The 24,212-nt window shown below is 39.4% G+C and overlaps 1 protein-coding gene across 2 annotated transcripts in view; it reads left to right on the forward strand.

Annotated features, from left to right (window-relative positions):
• The window catches only part of RTN1 (reticulon 1), a 243,925-nt gene that overhangs the window by 178,376 nt on the left and 41,337 nt on the right, over nucleotides 1–24,212 (forward strand). The gene's annotated exons all lie outside the window — the stretch shown is intronic.

Genomic DNA, 24,212 nt, shown 5'->3' on the forward strand with positions numbered 1-24,212 from the left:
CAGAAAAGGGAAATAGCAATGGATTTGAAGGAACCAGGATAATTCACTTTCCCAGAAATTAGGATGTCAGTGGTGAAGTCAGAACATGTAAAGTGGAGCTGATTGGAAAGATCCTTGTAATTTCACACCAGGAAATCTAATGATCAGATTTACATTTTAGAAAGATTTCTCCAGGCAAAGCATAGGGTGGAAGCCAAACAAATATTTAGAATGCTATGACAAAAGTCCAGTGAATCTTGACAAGAGTTTTGAGTTCTAAACTAATGCAGATGTTGCAGATGAGAGAATGAATTTGAGAGACTTGGGAAGTAGAAATTAAGATGTGAGAGTGGGTGCAATAGGTATAAAGTAGAAGTAGACAAAGATAAAGCATCTTCTTTGCGTTCTGATTTGGTTATGTGATTTGGGAGCGTTTGAGAAGGAAATAATACATGAATAGTAAGTGCATATATGTCTATGGGACATTGAAGAAAATACATTTAATATACTGTTAGTGACTGGAGTCTGAAACTTAGAATCAAAATCAGGGTTAGAGAGAAAATGTTGGTGATCTCTTGCTATCCTTACAGGAACCTTCAGCATGGGTGAAATATAGTTTAGAAGGGAAGATAGGGTGAGGATCCCAGATTCATCATTTCTCAGTGCCTACTGCATCATTTGGGGATGGAAGTGATATGATACTCATTGCTGATCATAGTTAGAAATAAAAATAGTAGGATCGAGAAAATTTTGATATTATCAAATAGTTTTCAGGTTTGGAATTTTTGTCATAGATGGATAATAGCTCATAAGTGAAAAAACTGAGAACCAGGTAATTTAACAGCATAGCAACTTTTTTAAATGTTTGTATTTATTGTAGTTTTGAGGTCTCACTTGGCAGTTATACAGAAGCAATTCCTGGTACATGGTTGTTCCTTGGTGTTGCTCAAGGGAACATCTCATGCTGAGGATCGAGCCTTTGCCTCCCTCAAGCCAGGCATGTGCTCAAGCCCTTTGAGCTTTCTCCCTAGCCCCCATTACTGATTTTGTTACAGAAAATATCTGTTCATATGTTCAAATTAAAAACTATTCCTGGAACATAGTACTCATAAGTATTTGATGGATTCATGCATGCAGAATATGCAGATGATGAATTACATTTTAGTTTTAATTTATGTATACTTAGAATGAAAAGAAAGGCAGAGAAAAAAATGAGACTTATAGTGATAGATAAACCAATACTCTTAGTTCACACAGGTTGGAAGTCAAAAATATCATCCACAGTATTTTACTAGCATTTCACTATAATATCCTCTTGGAGTCCCAATCATCAATTTCAGCATATCTCCAGCAATTTTCTTTAAATATTTTAAATAATTTTAGTACTTAATATTTTAAATACTTATATCATGTTGCATCTATAATTTTATATTCTTTTTAACCTAGTATTATACGATAAACATTTTCCTAAATTATTAAAAACTTGTCATGACACACTTGATTTTTGTTTGCTTTTTGGGGGGCAAACCTAGCAATGCTCAGAGGTTACTTCTGTTTCTACACTCAGGAATTACTCCTGGTGGTGCTCGGGACCCTGTGTGGTGCTGGAGAATGAACTGAACCCAGTCAGCCACATGGAAAGCAAACAGCCTACCTGCTGTATTATTGCTCCAGTCCCTCATCATAACGTAATTTTTAATGACAACATAAGATGTCCATAACCTTCCAATTATTTGCTTATACATTCTTTATCACTCAACATTGAAGTTTTATTTCAGTTTAGTTCCAGGAATTGAACATGGCCTCACATAGGCAAGGCAAGTGCTCTACTGCTAAACTACACCCCCAGTCCTAATTATTTTAGTTATTTGAAAAATTGGGGATGACTTGAGCCCCGGGCTTTTGCATGTGGAACATGTGCTCTTGTCCTTGGAGCCGTCTCCCTGACTCTTTTTCTGGTTCATCATCTTGATTATAAGGCGTTGTGTCTGTTTGCATTTTTATTGGGATAGATTGCTTGAAATGGAGCTATATTAAAAGCACTACAGTCTCTGTGTGTTTGTGTCTCTGCCAGATTCACATATTGAAATCCTAAAATTTAATATAAGCGTATCATGAGTATAGTTTAGTCTGTGGTAGTTTGTCATAATAGCCAGAATAAACTAAGGTAAAATGCATTCATAATTAAGAATCTTTCTGCTTTTTAGAGATAATATCAGTTTACATACCCATCAGTTTTATATAAAAAAGCATGAGGCATGATTGAAGAAGCCTGTATAATGGATCACTGGGAAATTAAGATTGATACTATATACGTTATTGCTTCATTGAATGCAAGGATCAATTAAAATGAATGTAAATGGGGCTTTATGAGCAATCATTGCTTTTTTGCTTGCCTGACCTTTATGAAACAATATTAAGAAACAGCCTCCAGTACAATACCTATAGTACTCTCCATGGCCACAAAGCAATCTCTTTTCTAAAAGGAAGAAACAAGAAAGATTTCCCTTGTACGGAGGGGGGAAAGGACTTGTTATTTTGATTTTTAGTGAAACTAAGAACTATTTAGCAATACTTACTGACTTTGGAGGATTTTATGGTTTCATAAAAACAAACACACTGAAAGTATTCCATTTATTTATTCAGAAACAAAGCTTTTAGGAGGCAAATGCCAATGGCTGTATTACTAACCTGATTGTTCCAGAAGCAGCTCTCAGCTACCATGGTGATGGGTACCATGGAAATAGACATACTTTGTCAGAATATTGTAAATGCTCTGAGTATGAAAGCAGCACTTACAGCAGACATTTTATTGGTGCTACTTTACAAAGGATGTATAATGTACTAAGACTCTGTACATTCTGTTAAGGGTTCTGACCTAGATTTTTTTAAAGTATGCTTTAAAAAAATAAGATAAGAAAACAGATTTTAACCCATTAGATCTCAAAGGAGAATAATTTGCAAGGCTCACACACATCTTTTCAGCTTTGTGAGGAATAAGTAGGTCTATGTGGAAACTCCAGAAAATTCTGTTATATTCTAAAGAAAAGTGAATGTTGACATTTTTGTGGCAATAGGTAATGAGAAGAGTGTGAATAATAATATAGCATTTTCAATTGAAAGGTAATTGAGTATGAAAGTAGTATGTAATAAAAACTTAATGAGAGGCAAAGTGAATCATCTTTCCCCAAATAATTACTAAAGTCAAGACATACACCAGTTGAGAAAGCTGTCAAATGAACTTAGAAATCATCTCAGCATTAGAATGATAAACACTGCTTGTATCTTGTTGACTATCATATTTATTTAGAAATACTAAATAAAAATCATGTGACAGTGAATTAACTCAGGATAATGTAATTGAATGCATGGTTTGTCCAGTTGCTGTCATATTCATCATAAAAGAATATTTTTTCTGACTTAATGATTTAGTTTGCACTCAGTGTTTTACTGGCTAATAATTCTAACAACTCTTTTTTGATATCTTCTGAGAACAGCATTCATATCCTTTTTTAAATTCTAGGCCATTCTCAATTAACATTTTTTTCTACTCAGTTTCAGTACTCTACCTTCTGGGCACAGAGATGGCCAATCAGAGTGTTTCCCTGAGATTTTATACAGTGATGCTAGGATTCAGGTCTTTTCTTTACAGTGGCTTGGTTGCTTGCACTTGTCTCTACTATTCCCATGTGGGTATACAAAGTGCAGGAAAGCATGAGGCCAGTACAAGAGAAACACAGCCATGATGTGGATCCATGTTATCATGCAGACTCGACTGATCTCTTCCACAGCCACGTGAGCTCCCCTGTATTTCTGGGATGTTCAGTGGAAATTACTCCTGACTGGTTTAGGACTGGAGCAATAGCACAGCAGGTAGGGCGTTTGCCTTGCACATGGCCGACCCGGGTCCGATTCCTCCGTCCCTCTCAGAGAGCCTGCCAAGCTACCAAGAGTATCCCGCCTGCACAGCAGAGCCTGGCAAGCTACCCATGGCATATTCGATTTGCCAAAAACAGTAACAAGTCTCACAATGGAGATGTTACTGGTGCCCGCTCGAGCAAATTGATGAACAACGGGATGACAGTACTACAGTACAGTACTACAGTGAATAATTTAAATCCATAATTATAATTTTTCTGTCTTTTAAACTGCTCTTATGCTCTTTTATGTGTGTTCAAAAAATAAATGAGGGACTGGAGTGATAGCACAGCAGGTAGGGCATTTGCCTTGCATAGGGCCAACCCGGGTTCAAATCCCAGCATCCCATATGGTCCCCTGAGCACCTGCCAGGAGTAATTCCTGACTGCAGAGCCTGGAGTAACCCCTGTGCATCACCAGGTGTGACCCAAAAAGAAAACAGACAAAAAAACAAACAAACAAACAAAAACACCAGACCAACCAACCAACCAACAAACAAACAAACAAAAAAAATAAAGCATGTGTGGCATGGTCTCTCTCCTGCCATGTGTGTTCAGTGGCCATGAGCGACTTCCCAACCCTGACCTGCTGTTGCTGCCAACAGACGCATGAAGGAGGGAACAGGGTCACTAGGCTGGTTGTTGATACATTGTAGTTTATTCCATTCTCCCCGCACACCTATTCCAGTCTCACTATCTCCTTCTGTCCCCCATCCTCATCCCTCTGTGCTCCGTCTTGCAGCCTTAGTCTAGAGCCCAACTTTGAAGCATCAGGAGTAGCAGGTACACCTAGGTCAGATAGCACAATCAACATATGTAAAGCCCTTCCTTCCAGGGAAGCTCTTCTAAGACAAAGATCTGGGAGATCTGCTCAAGGGCTGAATTTCATCTAAGGCTATACTTCTCCTTTCCTTAGTCCATAGCCATTTAAACAGTCACCTTAAGTTTACTCTTTTTTTAAGTTTACTTCTTAATAGTCTTTCTAATCATTTTGTATGGACACAGTAAGAGAAACATTAAGCTTATTGGGAGGCTCTCCTGGGACAACTCACTATAGATCCCAGACTACAGTGCTCAGGCCAGATTAATCTTTCCTAACCATAATAGGGTCCTTGTCCAGTTGTTTCTCTTTGGATAATGACAGAATTTGTCCATGACCATGCTCTTAACTTATAGTTAAGTATTGTGGTGTTTGGCCTATCCCATTTTGATGCCAGGGTAGCTCACAGCTTGCCCTGGGTCCATCTAGTCCCTTCGTTGGGACCCTGCTTTTGGGGTGCTAGGAACTAAGGGCAACTGAGGCTTCAGTCAAGAACATAATGACAGATGCCCGGGAGTGAATACTATTTGGAGTCATTTAACTCCCAAGTTACAGAAGGATAGCATTAACTGTCTTCCTGTGTCTATACAAAAAGGACATTGCTCTGAACTATGCAAAGGACATAAGGGAAGGAGAAAAGCAATATTTTCACTTACAAACACAGAATTCAGAGTCCTTCAAAGAATCTGATTGTACAAGTTACAAGGTCTGATACAAGGTCTATCACCTTGGAGATAGAGGTGATTAACTGGTTGGGGAAGCAAAGCACAAAGAAGAGGTTAAAGATAAACACAGAGGGGGGCTGGAGTGATAGCACAGCCGGTAGGGCGTTTGCCTTGCATGCGGCCGACTCGGGTTCGATTCCCAGCATCCCATATGGTCCCCTGAGCACCACCAGAGGTAATTCCTGAGCTAGTTCAGAGCCAGGAGTGACCCCTGTGCATCGCCGGCTGTGACCCAAAAAGCAAAAAAAAAAAAAAAGATAAACACAGAGGAATGAGAGTGCCTCAGGGAGCACTGTGGATGGTGTAACCCAATAAACCTAAGCTCCCTGCAGCAAGGGAGAAAAGACAAACCAATATTATCCTACACTTTTATTTAAAGTTCTTCCCAAGCAAGATTCCTAAATGCCCTGATTCATTCAAGCCCCTGGGCTTGGTTCACTGCTTTCTTGTGCACAACTGGATTCATTTCCTAACATGCAGTGGGATAGAAGATGTGTAAAGAAGCCTCCCCTTGACATAAGTTTTTTGTTCATTTTGAGAGCTTGTTTGGAGGTTCAGCTATCTAAGTACTCTTAGTCCAAATCTAGTCTATTCAAGAACACTTTCCTCTTTGACCCAGTCCAGAGCATTGGGTATTGGGTGGAGGCACCCCCTAGCCAACCAGATGTGCCTCATGTCCTCTTTCGCTCATTATAAACAAGGCAACAGTGATCTGTCTTGTCCGTAATCAGCAAAAACACAGGTACTTATGTTTTTCACTTTGATCACACACACACACACAAACAGAGAGAGCAAGAAAGAGAGAGAGAGATTGAGATTTCCAAAAACAACCCCTTTTCCCTTGAAATTGGGTCTGTGATGAGAAAATTGTATGGAAACATCACCATCTTTTCCCCAACACTTCCCTTTTACTCCTGCCTCTGATGCAAAAACAATCTTTGAAGACAGCATATAACAGTTCCGCAAATGAAAGCACAAGCTTTCACTGCATTGTGTTTTCAGATATTGTGAGTTTAATCTACCTGCCAGATGCGCTGATTGATCCATTCCCCTAGAAAGCCTGGCAGGCCCGTCTCTTTGAGGAAACCCACCCTGAAAGGGCACCAGAGCCTGGAAATTGCCTTGGAAATGCTTCCCCAGGAAAGCAATTTTATAAATTAGGTCTTCTGGGCAAATTACATCAAATTTCCCCTGAATACCTCTCAGTCATCATGTTGTCCATCAGCAGGATGATCACATTCTTAAGCTTGACTTCTCCATATTTCAAGATGTGTTCCCATAAAGACTACATATTTGGAAACTTCCAGATCACTTAAGTGTGCACAGTACATAGCAGTCTGCTGGTATGAGGAGTCACTTTGACAATGACACCATTGAAAATCTTTATCAAACGTATTCTTGCAGTGGTTTCCTGTATCTGTAGACTCACCCACTAATCCTTTGGATGCATACCATGAAGGCCAAGGAATGGTTATCTTGCATTTCCAAGCCATGAGGTTTTACCTGTAGTCTTGTAGTTTTTTGAGGTATACTTGGTTGTGCTGTTCCCATGTGGTGGAGGAGGTGGTGGGAGGGAGGGTGTTTTTTTTCTCTTTTCTCCACTCTCTTTTCCAAAAGTTTCTCTTCATCTGGGTGACTTTGATAAGTCTTCCTCTTCTTCAGGATATTCTCTGAAACCAAAGGAATCTTTGCTTCTTTTCCTTGATCTACCATCTTTCCAAAACTGCCACTGTATAATAATGTTTTAGACCATATTAATACCAAATCGGGGGCACGCCAGGTGGTGCTGGATTGCCGGGGAGGAAATGGTGCTGGGGATCAAATCCAGGGCCTCACACATGCAGGTATTGGCTCTACCACTTAGGCCACAATGTGGCTCTGTTAATGCCACTCTTGTACCCTGCTTTCTCCATTGTTCAGTCCTCTCTAACAACCCTAACAGGAACATAGTACTGACACTATTAACATGTCAATTCTATAATGGGGTAAAGAATAAGACCATAAAGAAGAAATAAAGACTTCATTATTCAGCTGAGAACCGAGGAGTTGGTAATAAGGCCCAAACTCCCGGCCATAATTTACACACATCAGAATATTGGCAAAGATGAAATCTGTCCAAGGGCATATGAATCCTCCTCTGTGCATTTGTTTAGTAGATAATGCAGGTTAACAAGCACACTGTACTAATGTTTAATTTTGGAGCACCTATAAAATACCTGATGTTTAAGTTAGGAAATCCAGAATGCATACCCAGTATATACCTAAGCCACCCTAATAAATTACAATAAAACATGAAAGAATCTTTGGATTTCCTAGAGGTGCTGTGGTCTAAACTGGGTCATTTCTGATTGAAAACTACTGCCATGGGACTAGAGAGAGAAAAGACAGACAGACAGACAGACAGAGACAGACATAGAGTATGTGTGTGTTTAAGGGGGTAGGATGTTTTCCTTGCATGCCACTGACACTAGTTTGATCCCTGGTGCCACATAATATCCTCAAAGCACCGCCAGAAGTGGTTCCTGAGCACACAGCCATCAGTAAGCCCTGAGTACCGCTGGGTATGACCCAGAATAAAATCAAACAACACACAAAAACTAAAAAGCCCCTTCAGTATTCCCAGGGAAAGAGCAAAAAGTAAAGCAGGGACACAGAATCTGTAATGTAAACGCTTGATCAGTGAGAATTGTTTATCATTATTATTATTTTTAATTACTAACATCACTTGGATTTGGGAGTCAAATCTGGTAGTGCTCTGGTGCTACTTTCAGCCTGTTATTTGAGGGTCACTCCCAATGTTGCGTGGGGCTTCACGTGGTGCTGAGGACCAAACTTGGAACTCCCACATGCAAAAGCCTGCGGCCCAGGTCTTTGAGCCATCGCTCCCAGACTGATATTTCAATCGGGTGCTTCTCCCAGGTAGCCACAACCAGATGACACATTAGAAGACCTGGCCCCTGCTTCCAGAGAAATGAAAAGTTGTTTGACTTGTTGATGGTTTCTTTTTTACTGCAGGGAAGACTGGGTTAGAGCTGCTAAAATAACTGAGCTGGGCTACTTTAGCATTAACATGCAACCCTTAAGTAAAACTTTGGAGAAAATACCCCTTTTATCTTTCCTTCTATTCACACCCCCACTGCTGCCTCAGCTCTGGCAGCCTCTCAAAGCAGAGAGGCTGAGAGCAGCGTCCAGAGCAGAGCTTGTCCCTTTGACTAGTTTTCCCCGGGCGTACACGACGCCCCTTGTTCCCGTCTTGGCAGTTCAAGCTAAACTTTCTATCTCTGGCTCCAGCAGTGGTAGTCATTGTTGTAAATAGCTTTGGCTAATTTATCTTTCTAAAATACTTAGAATAGCATTTAGATGCCAAGATACTTGGAGTGGGGAAAGAATGTTATTTTGGTAAGAAAATACTATTTTGGGGGCCTGTTCTAAGATTAAAAGGCAGAAATGGGCCACAGGGCTTGTTAGGAAATTTCCTTGCAGAGTTAAAAATCCATGCTCCAGCCTTCCATGAGTGAGGGAGTGCAGTTCTTTCCCACTTTCTCTTAAAATGAGGTCATGGTTCCTCATTTACAGCCGCTTCTCAGAAGAAATCTAGGCTTGGACACGCACTTTGAGTTAGCTAAAGAGAAAGACCATGGCCTGCTCACCAGTTTTCGTGCACCTGTGAGAGCCAGGTTCTGCCATCTTTCCAAGAGTGTTTATACGGAATCTGTAACATTCCTTTCACAAGTTCATGCATTTTCTTTGATAGTTTTGTTCTAGAGATGAAAAATCTATGGTATCTGTCCTTGATTTCATTTCCTTTAAACATCTAATGCCAGCCCCTTAAATCGAGCAGTTGGCCCTGGGGCTTCATGTGAAATCATAGCATTCACCCAGGGATCTGACTCAAGTGGGAGAATACTTGCTTAGTCTGTTTGCAGTCCCTGGTTTGATTCGAAGCACCGTGTGTCTGGTCTGTCTCTCCCACCCCCACCCCAACCCCTCACCTCCCAGCTCAGCACTGCAAGGTATGGGCCTGTTGTCTTTCAGAGCTCCTGCCACGTCTGAGCACTGAACAGTCAGGCCTGTCTTGGTGATGTTTAGTGAGGCCTGTTTCACCAGCTGGTCATCCATCACAAGGGTAACCAAGCACCACTGGGTGGGCGCCCTTTTAAAAAAACAAACAAACAAACAAACAAACAAACCCAGACATCTCTTCATGCCTCCGATATAAAAAAAAATAGAAAATTTCCTTTCATTTCCTTTCTTTATTGCCTTTATCCCCAAATTATAACCACTGTTTCTTGATTTACCAGAAGAACCATCAACAATGGGGCTGTGTGTTGTGTGTGTTGGGGGGGAGGGGGGTAAACTGTCCCAATTAACATAAATTTAAAAAACAATCAGAGAGAATTTTCCTATTAAAATCTCAAATTTGGGGGGGGATGACTCCAAACAATAATAGTGAGTTTTTTGTTGAAATATTGAATGTAATCAAAGTAAAGAGAAAGTAAAGTGAAATTTATCAGCTACACAGGTGGGGTGGGGGGCTGGGGGGATGGAAGGGTGTGGGGGAGGTATACTGTGATTCTTGGTGGTGGAATATGGGCACTGGTGAAGGGATGGGTGTTTGATCATTGTATAACTGAGACTTAAGCCTGAAAGCTTTGTAACTTTCCACATGATGATTCAATAAAAAAATTTTTTTTTAAAATCTCAAATTTTGGGAAAAAAGGATCAAGGCTGATTTTTTAAAATTGAGATTCTGTGGTTTGCAGTATTGTTATTTTTTCCCCTCCACTTTATTTAAGCACTGTGGTTTACAAAGTTGCTCATGATGATTTTTTACCGACATTTAATATTCCAACACCAATCCCACCACAATTACACCTTCCCTGCACCATTGTCTCCATTTTCCCAACCATAGTTCAAGTCTGTCCCCATAGTGGACCCACAGTAATTTATTTTATATTGCTTATTACCACTAAACGGCTAATGGAGTGGTCTAAAAATATTTCTGTAAGGGGAAATTGTATCTCACCATGACACAAGACCATTAAGTCTTTGTCTGAACCTTTATTTCCTAAGCTATTGTTGCAAGTTTAATCTTGTGTGCTAATGTTTTTGTTAGTGGAGATTGGTTGGCTTCTTTATTTCATTCCCATCCAATCTGATGTGCTACTACTGGGATGTCAATGTTGTAGAACTTAGAGATGTCAGATGCTCTAGGAAATCTGGAAAATTTAACTGAGCTGGAAGTATGGCAGAGGCTTTGGGGCAAGTGGGATGTGGGGGTAAGTTTTGAGACCCTTGGGAGAAGGAGGCGGGCACTCTGGTGATGGGGGTGGTGTTGGCAACATGGCATGAGAAACCATTATTAACAGTGGTTATTATTAACAATGGTTATTATTAACTGGTTATTAACAGTGGTTCTCATGTCATATTGTAATTACCACACCCATCACCACCATGCCCACCTCTCTTTCCTAAGAACCCTAACACTCAGCCCCCCCTTTACAAATTCTGTTTTGTGGCTCAATTTACTTGCTGTGTTGCCTCTAGTCCTTTTATGATAACTTGCTGTGTATTTTTAAGTCCCATGTAAGAGTGAGATCATTCTACATGTTTTGAATGACTTCTGTAGGGCCTTTTAAATTTTATATAGTTACCATTTACTTATTTTTGTTTTAAAGCACTCTGAGACCCATATTCCTAGAGTTCCACATATGAGTGAGTGTGAAAAGGAGGGGGTCTGGCTTCCTTGGGGAAAGGAGATGGGTACACTGGTGATGGGTGTCGTGTGCCCATGAGAAACGATCATTAATAATATTGTAGAACAAAAAATTAGAATAAATTTTTAATTTAAAAAAGAGTTACATATATGCTTTTGTCAATGTATTTTATGAATCTTAGTCTAATCTTGAGGTTTTAACCTATTCTAAAATTACCTTTTGTGTTGGGTTCCAAAAGTGACAGCACAGTGGGTAAGGCACCTTGCCACACCAGGGTTCAATCCCCAGCATCCCATATGGTCCCCCTAGCCCTGCCAGGAATAATTCCTGAGTGCATAGCCAGGAGTATGCCCTGAACATCGCTGGGAGTAACCCAAAGATAAAAATTAAAATAAAATGAGAGTTAAATTAACTTTTATGTATGGTGTAGGATAGAGATCCAGTTTCTTTTTCTTTCTCCCTGCATTTCTTTCTTCATTCTTTCTTAGTTCCTTTCTTTTTTAAAAAAATAAATTGCACGTAGCTATTCAGTTTCCCAGTACCATTTTTTGAAGAAGTTTTCCTCACTTCACTTCATGCTCCTAGCTCCTTTAGCATAAATTAAATGTAAAGTTATCTGAAAACTTATATTTGTACACTAAATTCTATTTAATTGGTCTGGAAATATGTTTTAATTCCAATACCACAGTTTTGATTTATAGTATAGTTTAAAGTCAGGGACTATATGCCCCCCACCCTCTTATTTTTGCACAAATTGCTTTGACTATACAGGGATTTTTATGATACTACACAATTTTAGCAATATTCATTCTAACTCCCTGAAGAATGCCATTAGAATATTGATAGAAATTGCAGTGAATCTGAATGTAATTCAGATGTGAGAAGTATGGTCATATCGGATCCACTAATATGTAATTTTCTTTCATTTCCTACTGTCCTCTTCTATTTCTTTTGGGAGTGACTTAATATGTTGGTGTATAAAGTTGGTCCTTATGAACTTGATTTTTTTCCCAAATTCTTTCATTTTCTTTCTCTCTTAGTATGTCATATGCATATTGAAATTTAACAGACTTTTGTGTGTTAATTTTGTAACCTGTTACTTTGATGTATTGGTTATTGTTCCAAAAAGTTTTTAGTGAGTCTTTAGGGTCTTCTGTGTACATGATCATGCTATCTGCAAAGAGAATAGTTAAGCTTCTTTTCCAATTTTGATGCTACTGATTGTTTTTTCTTGCCTGACTGTTGTGGCACAGAATTCCAAAACTATACTGAATAATAATGGAGAAACTAGACATCTTTGTTTTATGCCTGATCTCATAGGGAAGACTTTTCCAATTTTTCCACCAGTGAATATGACGTTACCTGTAGGTTTGTTATAAATGACTTTTTATTTTGAGGTATGTTCTTTCTACCTTTATTTTGTTTAGAGTTTTTATTAGGAAGGGATGTGGAATCTTGTTTAAGGCTTTCTTTGCCTCAGCTGATATGACCATATGATTTTTATCTTTACTTTGTTGCTTTGGCATATTACATTAATTGATTTGTGTTTACTGAACCAGCCTTATGTCCATAGAATAAATCTCACTTGCTCATGGTATATGATACTTTTGATGTATTGTTGCATTTGGTTCACTAAGATTTTGATGAGGATCCTTGTGTTGATAGTTAGAGCAGGAGTTTTTATTTTAATGAATGTATCAAGTGATTTTTGAAGCAGAGTGTTGAGATGAGACTGCTTAGCAACAGTCTATGCTTGGTTCCTTTTTGCTCTGTCTTTCCTGCTGTCATGTCTACTCTTCGGTCACCAATTAACAAGGTACCCATTTTAACTTGGATTTCTTTCTTGGACTCCTCACAGAATCTCATTAATGTTTCTTTTCGATAATAACTGATTTCTCTGTCAGGCCAAACTGTACAAAAATAATGAGTCGATGTCTTATGCATATATCAGGCCTGCACAAAGTTCTGTGGACATAGAAAATGCTAATATTTATTTCCTATGGTATATAGAAGATAATTGAGAGTATTATCATCATAATTAGTAACTGCAGTGGCAGAAAATAGGGAACAGGTTCAGTGAACTGCTACTAATTTTATGGCCCGTTTCCCCCTATCTCTTCCTTGCACCCTATGCCCATATGCACCTGGAGATTGTGCAGGACCCAGTGTCCATATTACTAGCTCCAGGGCACCTCCTCCAACACCTTCACCATCTCTTGGCTTAGACACCCATTCCCTGGGCCTCCCCTTAGGGCCTCTCCCAGAATGTGAGACTGAGTGCTCACCTGCAGGCCCAGCCAGGCTACTCTGCCTCAAGAATGACTGACTCACCTGTATATACCCAACTCAGAGAAGATAGCCTAACCTGTGATAAAGTTTCATTTTGCAAGGAGCGAATGACTCGATTACTTTCCCTGGATTTTAGGTGAAGATTATACTTCGGCATATGCTCTGGTTATATTTGGATCCCCATTTCACATATTGCCCGTCTCTCGGCACAGTTTTTCATCTGCAGCGTTTGAAGTGCTCTTCTGCTGCTTTTGTCCAAATATTCTGTTGTGTGTCTCTTTTGGCTTATAATTGTTCATACTCAGTTGCTTCCTTTTGATAGTTTGAAGCTAAGAACTCCTTTTCATACTGTAAAAGAACTTTCATTATGAGAGACAAAGATCTTTCAGTGTGTTGAATACTGTGTGAACAATCATTTATACACATGCTTGGGTTTCAATTTATACTTGGATTTTCTGTAGTTTTCTAAGTAATTTGTCTCATAGAAATGTCCCTAGTTTCAGAGAAAGTAATTCAAAGCATTTTTAAAAGATGAGCAATTCAGGACTCTTAATATTAATAAAGTAGATTTTCATTTCTCCATCATTCTGGTCCTGAGTCTGTTTGAAACCAAGAATTTGGAAGAAACTATGATATCACCTGCATTATGATTATTTTCTTACATTTCTGTCTCCAAAAATATTAATGAACTCCTGGATTTTATCAATTCATTTCTTCAGCACCTAGTACATGGTAATACTGAGTAGCAGCAACTATGCATTGAAATAAAATGTGAAAACTTCCTGGTGCAAATGTAAATCTCGCTGCTAGAAAAGCATATGGAAAGCACACAAAGGTATCATCTTTTTCTCTGACCAGGCTGCCCAATGTGTCCAATAAGACTGAAGAAGCAGAACCTCATCTTTAAATTTTTGTATTATTATTACTCTCAAGCAGTGCTCAGGATGCCTAGAGGCTCCTTCCAGCAATTCTTGCTGGCTGACATGGTTTGGGAGCCACACCTTATGGTGTCTACAGGACCACGTGGATTGGAGATTAGGCCAAGGGGTCATTGCATTCAAGATACCATGCCTTGACTCATACTATAGCTCAGACCCACAACTTTGCTTTTGGTTATTTTTAAACTTTTGTTTATTTAGGGGGGAGTGGTTGGGCTTCACCCAATGGTAATCAGAGACTGTTCTTTTTAAAAAAAAAATTCTTTTATTAAGTCACCATGTGGAAAGTTACAAAGCGTTCAGGTTAAAGTCTCAGTTATACAATGCTCAAACACCCATCCCTTCACCAGTGCACATATTCCACCACCAAGAATCACGATATACCTCCCCCCTTCCCCCAACATCCCCAGCCCCCCACCCCGCATGTGTAACTGGTAAATTTCACTTTACTTTCACTTTACTTTGATTACATTCAATATTTAAACAAAAAAAATTCACTATTATTGATTTGGAGTTTCTCCCCCCTAAAGTCGATCTGCTGAAAAGAAAGCATTTGGTAATTTGTTTTCCATTGCTGAGAATGAAGAGATATGAGGTCAGGAGGCCGCACTAGCAGCAGCATAGTTTTGGATTTCTGTATTTTAGTATTTTAGTAACTAAGTCCAGAGAAATGTCTGCCAGGAATCTCAACATTGTAAGCTTGTACCTCTCAGCTACTTTATATTCCACATATGAGTGCGATCTTTCTATGTCTGTCTCTTTCTTTCTGACTCATTTCACTCAGCATGATACTTTCCATGTTGATCCACTTATATGCAAATTTCATGACTTCATGTTTTCTGACAGCTACGTAGTATTCCATTGTGTAAATATACCAGAGTTTCTTTAGCCAATCATCTGTTTTCGGGCACTCTGGTTTTTTCCATATTGTGGCTATTGTAAACAGAGCGGCAATGAACATGGAAATGCAGATGTCATCTCTACTATACCTTTTTGCCTCTCCGGGATATATTCCCAGGAGTGGTATTGCTGGGTCAAATGGGAGCTCAATTTCTAACTTTTTGAGAATCATCCATATTGTTTTCCAAAAGGGCTGAACCAGTCGGCATTCCCACCAGCAGTGAAGGAGAGTCCCTTTCTCCCCACATCCACGCCAACACCGGTTGCTTTTGTTTTTTGGGATGTGGGCCAGTCTCTGTGGTGTGAGATGATATCTCATTGTTGTTTTGATCTGCATCTCCCTGATGATTAGTGATGTTGAACATTTTCTCATGTGCCTCTCAGCCATTCGGATTTCTTCTTTGGAAAAGTTTCTGTTCATTTCATCACCCCATTTTTTGATTGGGTTGGCAGTTTTCTTCTTGTGGAGTTCAACCAGTGCATTGTATACCCTTGTTATCAACCCTTTATCGGATGGGTACTGCATAAATATCCTTTCCCATTCTGTAGATTGTCTTTGTATTTTGGTCACTGTTTCTTTTGAGTTGCAGAAGCTTCTTAGTTTGAGATAGTCCCATTTATTTATCTTTGTTTTCACTTGCTTGGCCAGTGGCGTGTCAGCTTTGAAGCTACCTTTGGCTTCAATGTCGTGGAGGGTTTTGCCGACCTTATCTTCAATGTACCTTAGGGATTCTGGTCTGATGTTGAGGTCTTTAATCCATTTTGATCTGATTTTTGTACATGGTGATAGATGGAGGTCTAAGCCCATTTTTTGCATGTAGCTGTCCAGTTTTGCCAGCACAATTTGTTAAACATGCTTTCCTTGCTCCACTTCACATTTCTTGCTCCCTTATCAAAGATTAGATGATCATATATTTGGGGGTGTATGTCAGAGTATTCAACCCTATTCCATTGGTCTGCAGCTCGGTAATCAGAGACTGTTCTTGGCTCTGAGCTCAAGGAGTGATACCTGGTGGTACTGGGCATTGAACCAGGGTCATTCACATACAATGCATGCACTTGACTTCCGATGCACTCCAAGATATAGAAAACAGCACTGCTAACAATAAGAAGTTGGAATGAGGGAGAGGTATATGGTCCTAAAAGGACAGTATGGGCAACTTTGATGATATTAGAACTGTTCAGAATCTTTTCTGTGGTGGTGGACACAAACCCACAGAGATGATACAAGTGTGTCAAACACACACACATGCATCCAAAGTAGGAGTAGAGGGTTGAATCAAAATCTTTACTCCATATTGTTATTATTATGCTAGGGTTTTCACAGAAGAGCCTAGCAAGCTACTCATGATGTATTTGATGTGCCAGAAACAGTAACAACAATGTGCTCTTCGTGTTCCTGGAGCAAGCATATGCCACTGGGCTACACTAGCATGTGACAGGGACAAATGAAGACATTATTGGCACCTGCTTGAGCAAATAGATGAACAATGGAATGACAGTGATACAGTGATACAGTGATGCTAGGGTTTTACAAAATGTTACCACAGGAAGAAATTGCATGAAAAAAAAAGTATCACCTTATAGTCAGTCTTATAGGTTGCACATAAATGTATAAGAACCTCAATGGAAATTTCCATTAAAAAATAAAAAATAAAAATTAAAAATATTAGGCTTTAGGGGCTGGAGTGATAGCACAGCGGGTAGGGCATTTGCCTTGCATGCAGCCAACCCAGGTTAGATTTTCAGCATTCCATATGGTCCCCCGAGCACTGCCAGGAGTAATTCCTGAGTGCATGAGCCAGGAGTAACCCCTGTGCAATGCTGGGTGTGACCCAAAAAAGCAAAATAATAATAATAATAATAATCACTGTCACTGTCACTGTCATCCCGTTGCTCATCGATTTGTTCAAGCGGGCACCAGTAACGTCTCTCATCGTGAGACTTATTGTTACTGTTTTTGGCATATCGAATATGCCAGGTTAGCTTGCCAGGCTCTGCCGTGGGGGCACGATACTCTCAGTAGCTTGCCGGGCTCTCTGAGAGGGGCGGAGAAATCAAACACAAGTTGGCCGCGTGAAAGGTAAACGCCTTACCACTGTGCTATCACTCCAGCCCAATAATAATAATAATAATCTTTATCAACAAAGATATAGATGACCAAAAGATATATGAAAAAGCGCTCTTCATCACTCATCGTCAAGGAAATGCAAATGAAAACAACAAAAAGATATTGCTTTACACCTGTGAGATTGGCACACATTGCAGAGATTAAAAACTAGTGTTGGTGGGGATGTGGGGAAAAAGGAACCCTCATCCATGTGAGGGGGAATATCAAATGGTCCAGCCGTTTTGGAAAACAGTATGGTCACTTCTCAAAAAACTAAGAATCCATCTGCTGCATGACTCAGCAGTTCCACTTCTTAACATTTACCCCAAGGGCCCAGAAACTATTCAGAAAAGACATTTACACTCTTATGTTCATTCAAGTACTATTCAGAGCAGCTGAAACTTGGAAACCCAAGTGTCTAAAAATAAATGACTGGATAAAGGAACTATGGTACATATACACAATATAATGCCACTTGACTATAAGATGAAATCATGCAATTTGCTGCTATGTGGATAGAGCTGGAGATTATCATGCTGAGTCAAGTTGGAAGGAGAGGAAAGGGTATAGGATGATCTCCCTCATATGTAATATGCAAAGAAATATAGTAAGGAAATAATAAATACCCAAGAGCAGAAACTGACAACTGGACTTTAGTAGGAAGAGTATGACTGTAGTGGGAATGGCGGGGATAGGACAAGGCTGGAATGTGGGACGCTCTGAACAATTGTAGAGGGAAGCTGACACTGTAGGGGAGTATTGGTGTTGGAATATTTTATGCATAAAATTCTGCCATTATCAATATTTTAAATCATTGTACCCAGAATAAAATTTTAAAAATATATATTAGGAATGAGACATGAGTTCTATTCCTCCTAGAACCTCTCCACACACAAATGCTAACAAGAAGGGGCTAGGGATATATCTCAAGTGAGCTGCTTGAATGGCATGTTAAAAACAGCACCAAAAAATATAGATAAATAGGAAATCAAAGCTTTGGAGAAAAGGGGGTTAAGCAAATATGTGCCAACATTATCAGTAGTATAGTTCCCCTAACTTTATACAAAATTTGTCCTTGAATATCCTGGTTGAGCAGAAAAGTCCAACAACAACAACAACAACAACAAACAACCTTTTTATTAATTCAATAAATAATCAAGTGTAAAATAACTGTCATTAGCTAATGAAATAAAATCTGAGAATCATAGCATATTTTTAGTATCAAACTTAAAATTTTTCCATTTGTGTGGCTTATTCGTGACATGTAATAAGATCAATAGTAGAAATATAACAACTCTTCTTGGAATATACACACTCTTAAAATAACATCCTTTAAAATCTTGACACACCATGATAATATTTTCCTCTCCACTGTTGAATTTGTTTGTTTGTTTGTTTGAAGGGTGTTGTGGAATGCCACCGTGCTGGCCTGTTTGCGTATACAGTGTTCACTGTCTTGTTTTTCACACGGTTGGAGTTGAGCTCAGTCTAGGAATGGGACCAGTAAGTGGCAGAGTCAGAAACCTTTCCCCAGAACTTGCTACAGCTTAACCACTGAATAGTGGCCGTTTCAAGAAAGGGAAAAGTCAAAAGTAGATAACAGAAATGTAACACCCAAGCTTGCTTATTTTCACTTTATGGGAAGAGTCAAGACAAAGAGTTAAGTATATAATATCCTCTCCCTTCACTGAACCCAGAGGGCAGAAAATTGGTTGAAGCATAGAGTTGGAACTTTCCTTGGATTGGCCTTTTCCAGCTCACAAGCTTCGGGCCTTGCCTGAAAGGCATTTGCCCCGCCACTGACTTTGCTTCGGACAGTGGACGATTGTCAGGAACTGTCACTAGATGGTGAAGTATTGAGACTCACAACAGCAGCTTTAAACTCGCACACCTGGGCCTGCACCTGACTCTCCCACCAAGGAGATGTTGGGAGGTACAGTCAAGTCACCTGATCTGAGCCTCACGCACCACCCCAGCCAGCTACATGGGAGCTTCGGCAGCCCTTCCTTGTAAGATTGCCGTGAGGATTAAATGAGAGAATCCATGTGCAGAGCTTACCCAGGGCTCAGACTGGTTATATGTTTATAAATACGAGCCATCCCCATTGTTGCTCACATTCTTTCAGTTGGCAGCATTTTTCTGTGCTCTTTGATTTAGGAATGAGTTTCATGTAGTCTTATTCTATGTATCTGATAGTTACAAAAAGTGGAACGAGGATGCCTTCCCCCTACCCCCACCCCAAACTTTTGATGGTTGGTCTTTAACTAATGGAAGTTAAAAATAGAAAGAATCCTCCTCCACAAATCTGGGAAAGCTATATAAAGAAAGCTGGAGAAAGAAGACTGACATGACATTTTCTCCTTTCTTTTTTCACAAGTTTGACACTTGGCAGGTGTCTTAGAAAGACAAACATAAATCTCTTAAAAAGCTTTAATAATGACCTGCCCTCTATGTACACTTTGATAACCTAACACGGACTGAACCAGTCTACACAGGCCTTGTGTAGTCCTGAACATAGAAAGTGACAGGATGGAAAGATGTGTGTGTCTTGTGGTCACAGCAAAGGCTGTGCTATTAGGTCTCAGTGGGAGAAGTAGGTCAAAGAGTCTTCCAGAAAAATGCTGTGCAAGCATTTCTGGTCCATGTTGCCTAGATCTGCATGAGAATTGTTAAGAAAGTTAGATTAGTAATCTTGATGTTTTAAGAGTATTCCAAGGAAATAACTTCTTGACTATAGTTCATTCTGAAATGGCTCAAAGCACATTGAAAAATATTCAAGACATTATTAAAACTAGATGTAATTTACCTTCTTTGAGAATAGTAACTTAGTGTATAAATATTTACTTAGGTTATATCAAGAAATACTTCTCATCTTTGGGCAAACAAATGAATCAAAATATTGCTGCTCTCCTCTCAAGATACTATAATTTATAACTGAAGTTTTGATCAAATTATTCCAGAGTTCTCTGCACTTCAGATTTAATACAAGATATCAGTTTTGCTGAATGACCTCCAAAAGGTTCTTTATTTTGCTGTGCCAGAATCAAATCCAGTGCCTCTCACATACAAGGCCTTTGCTCTACTTCCCTGACTTTCAACCTTTGTAAATGTCTCTTAACATTCAAGACTTTTAAAACCATCAGCTATCTAAAGCAGTCAAATAAATTGATGGAGAAACAAGGCTATAATTGGAGCAGAGACTCTTATGCCACAATATTAAGCCCCTGCTAAGAACACTGAAATAGGGGAACAGAGAAATAGTATAGGGGTTAAGGTGCTTGCTTTATGTTCTCCTGACACTGGTTTGAATCCCTGGCACTGTGTATGGTCCATTGAGCACTATCAGAAGTGTCACTACAAAGCACAGAATCAGGAATAGTTCCTAAGCACTGCCAGGTGTGGCCCAAAAATCAATAAGAAAAAGACAGAACACTGAAACTGAATCAAAAAGTGACATTAACTCTACCCTTAAGATTAACAGGCCACTGATAAAGACTCATTTGTCTGTATCTCCAGTTAACCAACTTAGAAATAATGCTTACAGGATTACCAGGCAACCACGGAGTCAGTAAAGATCTTTTAAAACTCACTTTGCATGAGCTTTTAGCCTGATTTACTATGATCCTAATCATGAAAGAAAGAATACCTGTCTGGTCTCCTAAACCTCTAGTCTCACTGTAACACTAATGCCATCCTGTATACCTTTTTAAAGAGTATTTTAAACGATTACTTGGCTGAGAGTGGAGAGATGTTCGTATTCTAGGAAGCATTATTGATTGTCTTAATGGTTTTATTTCTTTTATCTCCTATGGCTATTTGTTGCAAAATATGCAGTGAGTTTGTAACAGCACTTATTTCCTGCATTAATGGACTCTTTATGTCCTTCATCTACTCACTTCTCTCCTAACACAAAAGCTTTCCTCTGAAATTCCAAACTTTAAATGGTGAGACTGGGTTTGTAATTCAGGTTGCCTCTTGCTGAGAAAATGTTTCATTGCTTCTTCAGCAAGTTGCTGGGCTTTCATATTAGTACTTTAAAATATGTTCTTCCAGATATGTTAAGGATGGTTTGCAAAATTGCAAGTGTTTGCAAAAAATTTACTGCTATGCTGTAAATGTTTAATGAGACCATTATTTTTAAACCAGTTTCTGGTCCTTGTTCATTAGTGCACGTTCAGCAGAGGAAACTTTTTTTCCTTTGATGACTCTACTAATGAGGCACTATTGCAAAATCATCGGTATCTTTTATGATGATTTATTAGAATGTTTCTGTCACATTGATGTGGAAGGCAAATTTTTTACCATGGCAGTGCATTCATTTTGTTGTTCTATTTGCTGTAGGTGTAAGTTGCAGTGGTAGAATGATGTGACCTTCAAAAAAGGGTTGAAAATGTCTCTGACTCATTCATGGTAATAATATTGAGCAGAAAAAACACCAAGTGTGATCTTCTTCACTGAAGTAAAGAGCCAGTATTAGGAAGAAGGGACCAGGAAATGCCCAATTCTAGCTCTGCACCAAATTTCAGTTATTGAGTTTATCATCAGGGACACTCTCAGTTACAAGTGATAGACTACTCAGCACTTCACCGTGCACCAGAAGGTCACTTTTCATTAGAGGTTGAGGGTAAGAGGTTCAAGGTGCACATGTGGCTCCATGGCTCCATAGTGTTAGGGCTCAAGACCCTACAGTCATCGCGACCCTCTCATGCTCACAAGGCAACAAGTGGCATCTCCTCATAGAAAACTCCGAGAAGTCAGAATGACACAAAATTCTTCCTGCTTCTCACTGAGAAAAATACCTTTTCCAAAGCTCTTTTAGCAAGCTTTTCTTTATACCTTATCTGCTGGAACCTAGATTTTACACGTAAGGCAGTCTGGAAAAGACGATCCAGAATGAGATGCCCTACAGCTATATGCTGTTATGTATTTGTATCGGCTCCACAGTGGGAGGGGCACCAAGAAGAAGTGATTTAAAAAAAGAAAAATTGTGGCATCTACCACAGTGAATCAACCACTTTTAGGCTGTTCATTACATGATACTTCTCTGCTATTACCTCACCTTGGAGCTTCCCACATTTCTCTTTCAGACCTTTTTTTTTCAGTAAGAAATTACTTTATTTGAGGGGAGAAATGGAAGAGAGATTACTTGAGAAACTTTACACCACAAAACAAGAGAACCTTGAAGTACTGGATAAATTCCCAATTTCTATATTCTCCCAAGACTGAACTAAAAGATTTGAAATAACTGAACAGGCAGTGCGCATGCTCGTCTAGTGGCGCATGTGCTTCCTAGAGTGAGGAGATCCTCTGCACCCCACCCCACCCAAAGTCCTCCTTTATTTATTTATTTATTTATTTATTTATTTATTTATTTATTTATTTATTTATTTATTTATTATTATTTTTTATTGAATCGCCATGTGGAAAGTTACAAAGCTTTCAGGTTTAAGTCTCAGTTATACAATGCTTGAACACCCATCCCTTCACCAGTGCACATATTCCACCACCAAGAATTACAGTATACCTCCCCCACACCCTTCCATCCCCCCAACCCCCCACCCCACATGTGTAGCTGATAAATTTCACTTTACTTTCACTTTACTTTGCTGAGAGAAAATTTGGCGATCATGTGTTTTCCTGGAAATATTAGACATCCTTTTATAAAAATGTGGTTCTATTGTTACTTAGAATTCTCTCTGCCTGTTTGCAAGATTACCAGTAAAAATCCCAGCATCAGTTAAGACTCAAGACACTCAGACCAACTGTAAAAGTCATAAATTGTAGTATTGAGTTTTCTGAGGATAGGGGATAGAGGATAGAAGGAAATTGTGAGAGCTCCCAATTTCCACAAATGAGACTTTTCATTGAAAACATAGTTAATGGTACCTCTGGCCTTGACATGTTGCCATAGATCTGTTTCTCCCCATCCCAGTAAGTACAATCCTGAGTCGTAGAAATAAAGCCAGAGACAATGTAGAATTCTGAAAGGTGAAAAGAAAGGAGCTCACTGGGACCCCGAACTGGAGTGACAGCACAGAGGCTCTCTCTCTGATGGATATAACCCCACTCAAAGGAAGGCCAGGTGTTTTCTAACTTCAGCCTGTCAATAGCAGAAAGCCTGGGTCTTTCATTTCTTCTACAGACCAAGCGGAAGTCTCTGAGAACACCAGACTTGCTAACTAGAGTAGAGTCGCTCAGAAACCCAGCCAACACTAAGCCTCCAGAGAAAATGGTCTCCAAGACTCCCCTTTTATGCCAAGAGATATTAAGGCAGCCAGGCAGAACTGAAAGAAGAATCAACTCTGTAAGAGCCCAGATAGACTTGAGACTCTCCTCTCCTTTAGGAGATACCAGAGCGGCCAAGAGGCTCCAGAAGGTTCCAGCATGTCACACCTCTCCTAGAAACACTTGGCAGCCAGTCTAGTGAAAACTCCTCTGAGTCCTCAGATAGGACCAGCTAAGAACAGAGAAGCCCTGGTAGCAGTAAATGAACAAAATACCAAGCAAAGCTTCTAAAAGTTAAACTGCTTTGAAAGTACCTTTAGAAAAATTAACCAAGACTCATATTCTGAACCTAAATAGAGGTACTACTGCTGAAAATAAGAGATTAAACACAATTTTTTTACTTACTAGACAAACTACGATGTAATAGATTGTCACCCACCGTTCTAAGAACATTGTCATTAAAATGAAAAATACCAGCAATTGATGTGAACACCAAGATCAATTAGATGCTAGAATTATCTGAAAGTCATTTAAAAACTGTCACTGAAATGCTCAAACAATCATTTGCAAATTTTCTTGAAAGAAAAAACAG

Source organism: Sorex araneus, chromosome 3, assembly GCF_027595985.1.
Source record: "Sorex araneus isolate mSorAra2 chromosome 3, mSorAra2.pri, whole genome shotgun sequence".
Taxonomy (NCBI): Eukaryota; Metazoa; Chordata; class Mammalia; order Eulipotyphla; family Soricidae; genus Sorex; species Sorex araneus.